Source organism: Castor canadensis, chromosome 7 (genome assembly GCF_047511655.1).
Source record: "Castor canadensis chromosome 7, mCasCan1.hap1v2, whole genome shotgun sequence".
Lineage (NCBI taxonomy): Eukaryota > Metazoa > Chordata > Mammalia > Rodentia > Castoridae > Castor > Castor canadensis.
This window is the reverse complement of record NC_133392.1, coordinates 28,929,659-28,937,146: the sequence shown is the minus strand read 5'-3', so window position 1 is coordinate 28,937,146 and position 7,488 is coordinate 28,929,659. Positions and strand designations below refer to the sequence as shown.

The window sequence follows — 7,488 nt, the reverse complement described above, 5'->3', positions numbered from 1 at the left end:
TAAAAGAAGACATACTATAAGTACTCAATGAGAATTTTATAGACATGATACTGGATAGGGTCAACCAAAATGTACAGGAGACACTCAAGAAATTCCAAGACAATAAAAATAGAGAATTTGAAAAAGCAAAAGAAGAAATAAAGGAAACCATAGAAGCACTGTATAAACACCAAAGTGAAAGAGAGAACACAATGAATAAATGGATAAATGAACTCAGGACAAAAATAGACAACAATAAAGAAGAAAACAGCCAGGATATGGAAAACCTCAGAAAAAAAAATGAAACAAAACTGCAAAACAAAACAGAAGGCCAATCCAGCAGAGTAGAACAAACAGAAGACAGAATCTCAGAACTTGAAGATGAAATGGTAATTAAAGGAAAAACTGAAGAACTATTAATTAAACAACTCAAGACCTGTGAAAAGAAAATGCAAGAACTCACTGACTCCATCAAAAGACCAAACTTGAGAATCATGGGCATCGAAGAAGGAGAAGAGGTGCAAGCGAAGGGAATGCGCAATATATTCAACAAAATAATAACGGAAAATTTCCCAAATCTAGAGAAAGATATTCCCATACAGATGCAAGAGGCCTCCAGGACACCAAACAGACCAGATCAAAATAGAACTACTCCACAACATATCATCATTAAAACAACAAGTTCAGAAACTAAAGAAAGAATATTGAAGGCTGTAAGAGAGAAAAAACAAGTAACATACAAAGGTAAACCCATCAAAATAACAGCAGACTTCTCAACAGAAACATTAAAAGCAAGAAGAGCGTGGGGTGAGATCTTCCAGGCACTGAATGAAAATAACTTCAACCCCAGGATACTCTACCCAGCAAAGCTATCATTCAAAATAGATGGAGCAATAAAAGTCTTCCATGATAAGCAGAAACTAAAACAATATGTGACCACAAAGCCATCATTACAAAAGATTCTGCAAGGGATCCTGCACACAGAAAGTGATACCCAACTTAACCATGAAAAGGCAGGCAGCACCAAACCACAGGATAAGAAAAAGCAAGACAGTAGAGAGTAACATCAAGTTAGGTACACACAATCAAACCTTCAAACAACTAAGACAACTAACTGGCAGGAATCACCACATACCTATCAGTACTAACACTTAATGTTAATGGACTTAATTCACCCATCAAAAGACACCGTTTGACAAAATGGATTAAAAAAGAAGATCCAACAATTTGTTGCTTACAGGAGACTCATCTCACCGACAGAAATAAGCATATGCTTAGGATGAAAGGCTGGAAGAAGATTTACCAAGCCAATGGCCCTCGAAAACAAGCAGGAGTAGCAATACTTATCTCAGACAAAGTAGACTTCAAACCTACATTGATCAAATGAGATAAAGAAGGACATTCCATACTAATAAAAGGGGAAATAGACCAAAAGGAAATAATAATCATCAATCTGTACGCACCCAATGTCAACGCACCCAATTTCATCAAACATACCCTGAAAGACCTAAAAGCATATATAAACACCAACACAGTGGTTGTGGGAGACTTTAACACCCCATTATCATCAATAGATAGGTCATCCAAACAAAAACTCAATAAAGAAATCCAAGATCTAAAATATGCAATAGATCAAGTGGACCTAGTAGATGTCTACAGAACATTTCATCCAACCTCTACACAATATACATTCTTCTCAGCAGCCCATGGAACCTTCTCCAAAATAGATCATATCCTAGGGCACAAAGCAAGCCTCAGCAAATATAAGAAAATAGAAATAATACCATGCATACTATCTGACCACAATGCAGTAAAAGTAGAACTCAACAACAAAAGTAAAGACAAAAAACATGCAAACAGCTGGAAACTAAATAGCTCATTACTTAATGAAAATGGATCATCGATGCAATAAAAGAGGAAATTAAAAAGTCCCTAGAAGTCAATGAAAATGAAAACACAACCTACCGGAACCTATGGGACAAAGCTAAGGCAGTCTTGAGAGGAAAGTTTATAGCCATGAGTGCATATATTAAAAAGATTGAAAGATCCCAAATCAATGACCTAATGATACATCTCAAACTCCTAGAAAAACAAGAACAAGCAAATCCCAAAACAAATAGAAGGAGAGAAATAATAAAAATAAGAGCTGAAATCAACGAAATAGAAACCAAAAAAACCATACAAAGAATTAATGAAACAAAAAGTTGGTTCTTTGAAAAAATAAACAAGATCGATAGACCCCTGGCAAACCTGACTAAAATGAGGAGAGAAAAAACCCAAATTAGTAGAATTAGGAATGCAAAAGGGGAGATAACAACAAACACCATGGAAGTCCAGGAAATCATCAGAGACTACTTTGAGAACCTATATTCAAATAAATTTGAAAATCTAAAAGAAATGGACAGATTTCTAGATACATATGATCATCCAAAACTGAACCAAGAGGAAATTAATCACCTGAATAGACCTATAACACAAAATGAAATTGAAGCAGCAATCAAGAGTCTCCCCAAAAAGAAAAGTCCAGGACATGATGGATTCTCTGCTGAATTCTCTCAGACCTTTAAAGAAGAACTGATACCAACCCTCCTTAAACTGTTCCATGAAATAGAAAGGGAAGGAAAACTGCCAAACACATTTTATGAAGCCAGTATTACACTTATCCCAAAACCAGGCAAAGACACCTCCAAAAAGGAGAACTATGGCCAATCTCCTTAATGAACATTGATGCAAAAATCCTCAACAAAATAATGGCAAATCAAATTCAGCAACACATCAAAAAGATTATTCACCACGACCAGGTAGGCTTCATCCCAGGGATGCAGGGGTGGTTCAACATACAAAAATCAATAAACTTAATAATCCACATTAACAGAAGCAAAGACAAAAACCACTTGATCATCTCAATAGATGCAGAAAAAGCCTTTGATAAGATCCAACATCATTTCATGATAAAAGCTCTAAGAAAACTAGGAATAGAAGGAAAGTTCCTCAACATTATAAAAGCTATATATGACAAACCTACAGCCAGCATTATACTTAATGGAGAAAAACTGAAACCATTTCCTCTAAAATCAGGAACCAGACAAAGATGCTCACTATCTCCACTCCTATTCAACATAGTACTGGAATTCCTAGCCAGAGCAATTAGGCAAGAAGAAGGAATAAAAGGAATACAAATAGGTAAAGAAACTGTCAAAATATCCCTATTTGCAGACGACATGATCCTATACCTTAAAGACCCAAAAAACTCTACTCAGAAGCTTCTAGACATCATCAATAGCTACAGCAAGGTAGCAGGATATAAAATCAACATAGAAAAATCATTAGCATTTCTATACACTAACAATGAGCAAATGGAAAAAGAATGTATGAAAACAATTCCATTTACAATAGCCTCAAACAAAATCAAATACCTAGGTGTAAACCTAACAAAAGATGTCAAAGACCTCTACAAGGAAAACTATACACTTCTGAAGAAAGAGATTGAGGAAGACTATAGAAAGTGGAGAGATCTCCCATGCTCATGGATTGGTAGAATCAACATAGTAAAAATGTTGATACTCCCCAAAGTAATCTACATGTTTAATGCAATTCCCATCAAAATTCCAATGACATTCATTAAAGAGATTGAAAAATCTACTGTGAAATTTATATGGAAACACAAGAGGCCAAGAATAGCCAAGGCAATACTCAGTCAAAAGAACAATGCAGGAGGTATCACAATACCTGACTTCAAACTATATTACAAAGCAATAACGATAAAAACAGCATGGTACTGGCACAAAAACAGACATGAAGACCAGTGGAACAGAATAGAGGATCCAGATATGAAGCCACACAACTATGAGCAACTTATCTTTGACAAAGGAGCTAAAAATATACGATGGAGAAATAGCAGCCTCTTCAACAAAAACTGCTGGGAAAACTCGTTAGCAGTCTGCAAAAAACTGAAACTAGATCCATGTATATCACCCTATACCAAGATTAACTCAAAATGGATCAAGGATCTTAATATCAGACCCCAAACTCTTAAGTTGATACAAGAAAGAGTAGGAAATACTCTGGAGTTAGTAGGTATAAGTAAGAACTTTCTCAATGAAACCCCAGCAGCACAGCAACTAAGAGATAGCATAGATAAATGGGACCTCATAAAACTAAAAAGCTTCTGTTCATCAAAAGAAATGGTCTCTAAACTGAAGAGAACACCCACAGAGTGGGAGAAAATATTTGCCAATTATACATCAGACAAAGGACTGATAACCAGAATATACAGGGAACTTAAAAAACTAAATTCTCCCAAAACTAATGAACCAATAAAGAAATGGGCAAGTGAACTAAACAGAACTTTCTCAAAAGAAGAAATTCAAATGGCCAGAAAACACATGAAAAAATGCTCACCATCTCTAGCAATAAAGGAAATGCAAATTAAAACCACGCTAAGATTCCACCTCACCCCTGTTAGAATAGCCATCATCAGCAACACCACCAACAACAGGTGTTGGCGAGGATGCGGGGAAAAAGGAACCCTCTTACACTGTTGGTGGGAATGTAGACTGGTACAACCACTCTGGAAAAAAATTTGGAGGCTACTTAAAAAGCTGGACATCGATCTACCATTTGATCCAGCAATACCACTCTTGGGGATATACCCAAAAGACTGACACAGGTTACTCCAGAGGCACCTGCACACCCATGTTTATTGCGGCACTATTCACAATAGCCAAGTTATGGAAATAGCCAAGATGCCCCAGCACTGACGAATGGATTAAGAAAATGTGGTATCTATACATAATGGAATTTTATGCAGCCATGAAGAAGAACGAAATATTATCATTTGCTGGTAAATGGATGGAATTGGAGAACATCATTCTGAGTGAGGTTAGCCTGGCCCAAAAGACCAAAAATCGTATGTTCTCCCTCATATGTGGACATTAGATCAAGGGCAAACACAACAAGGGGATTGGACTATGAGCACATGATAAAAGCGAGAGCACACAAGGGAGGGGTGAGGATAGGTAAGACACCTAAAAAACTAGCTAGCATTTGTTGCCCTTAATGCAGAGAAACTAAAGCAGATACCTTAAATGCAACTGAGGCCTCTGAGCTAGGATGGAAATTTTATGATGCAGATGACTATCACCCGGAGGAAAATCGCAGGAAGATGGGAAAAGGGATACCGTTGAACGACCAGGACAGGATTCCATGGCTCTGCAACTTGCATGACATTTTACTAAGAGATGTATCCTCAGGACAGCACGAGGTTTTAGCTTGTTCAGCCCTGAAGAAGACATATAGAGACATCCTGCTACGAGGAAAGGATAGTGCACCTCTGTGCCATGGGGAAGCAGGAAAGGAAGAGCTGGCTGAGATGCCCCTTTTGGTGATCCATCTGAGCGGGTCGTTTGAGGTCATCTCTGGATGCTTACTCCAAAGGAAAGGACATTTTATGCCCCCTGAGCTATTGCAGTCACAGTTTGATACTCTGGAGCCCCCATCAGCTCCAGAAAACTTCATCCAAATCAGTGTGGACAAAAAGCTTCCAGAGATCGTTGCTACAGTCATGGAAACTCTGCAGATGAAATGAGAATTGTTTCATATCTGTGGTCCAAACTGAATCAGAAGTTTATTCCAGTCTCCTTGTCCATTCTGTATTCTAAATTCTTCAAGAAAACAAACTGCAGCATGTTCAGGTAGACTTGTTTGCTTTTATTTTAAGTAGTTCATGATGTCCTTGGCATCATGTGCTGGTAAGTCAGGAGAAAAGGGAAGCAAGCGGCTTTGAAAGTTAAGCTTAAATTGAAATTTAAATCCATCTGGGATGCAGTCAGATAATCACAGATACTTCTGTAGCCAATTCTGGAAATTACCTTTTTAAAGGACATTCTCACTCATATCTGTATTTATCCAAATAAATGACATCCCATGGGAGAAAAAAAAAATAAATCTTTTCTCTTTACAACTGATTATCACAGTTACTCATTATAGTAACAGAAAGCTATCTAATACAATGTTTAGGTGCCTATACCAAATTTCATAACAGCTTTGTTTGGAATAGCTACAGAACTAGAAACCCTCCATGACCATCAACAAATGAAAGGATAATCAAAATGTGGTGTGTTTGTATACTGAAATACTACTCAGCAATAAAACAAATGAACTATTGATAAATGCAACCACATGGAAGAATCTCTAGATATTAAACTGAGTGAAAATATCCACACAAAACCAATATACAGTATATGATTCCATTTATATAGAATTATATAAAGTTCAAATTAATCTACAGTGACAGAAATGAGCTCAGTTTTTGCTTGTGAGGTAACATGGGAGGTTGTAGAAGAAGGGAGGGAGGAATTGCAAAGAGGACATTGGGGGTTGGTGGATATGTTCATTACCTAAATTGTGGTGATGCATTCACAGGTATATCCATATGTAAAAGCTTACCAAATTGGACCCTTTGAGGATTTACAGTGTACTGTGTACCAACTATCCCTATTTAATGCTATTAAATTTTTAAAAAGTAAATTTAAAATACCTAATTGAATAACACTGGATTATCTGTTGCTTAGTAGGCATTCATGTAATCTAATAGTTTTACAAATTAGAAATGAACCAACATCATTTTTAAAGAACATGTGAAATAATTATCACTTACTTTGTGTGCAATAGAATCAATATCAATAAATGTGTGCTTTTACATGAGTACATAAATGGGAGTAGGAAGCTGGGCATGGTGGTTCAGGCCTGTAATGCTAGCACTTGGGAGGGGGAGGCAATAAGATCGCAAGTTCCAGGCCAGCCTGAGCTACATAGTGAGACTCTGTCTCAAACAGTACAACACAACACAAAACAAAACAAATGGGAATAGAGCTTGTCATTCATTTTCCAGCTCTTTATGTATGAGTCACAATTTTCTCTTAGAATGAGTGTCCATGGAATGACTTGTGAGGCAGGAAAAAGAGTAGTGGGAAACAAACCAATGAAATGCCACCATGAGGACCCATCCAGGACAGTGGTCAGGAGAAATGATCACTAAATGATAAAGATAATCATCAGAGAAACCATGTGTAGTCATGGACAAAGTGTAATATCACTGCTCTTTCCCCAACCCATCAGAAGAGGTACTTGTAGTAGTGGGGTGGGGACAACTTTGTCATCATGTGCTATTCCTTTAAAAATATATACACAAGAAATATTTCTTCTGGAGTCCAAAGTAAAATAAAACCCCAGGGGGTTTCTGGAAGAACTGGATTTTGGACAGACTCACAAGGTCACTAGGCATCATGCTCCCCTCCTGCAGGCTCCAGCTGCATGGTAGCCATCTGTATCCTTGACTTGTCCAACAATTCACAAAAAAGACATTCTTCTCTCAAGCCTGTCCTTTAGAAGATTTCTGTTGGTCACACAGAATAGTTTGCCTTTGTTAGTTTCTCCTTTATTCTAGTTCTTCTTTTATTTCCTTATGGTAAAAAAAATAGCATAAAATTTATAATCTTAAACATTTAT

General features: G+C 37.0%; 1 pseudogene; it reads left to right on the top strand.

Moving 5' to 3' along the window:
* The first annotated feature begins 4,437 nt into the window (after window positions 1–4,437).
* On the top strand, window positions 4,438–7,361 carry LOC141424757 (probable gluconokinase pseudogene; annotated as a pseudogene).
* The last annotated feature ends 127 nt before the right edge of the window (window positions 7,362–7,488 follow it).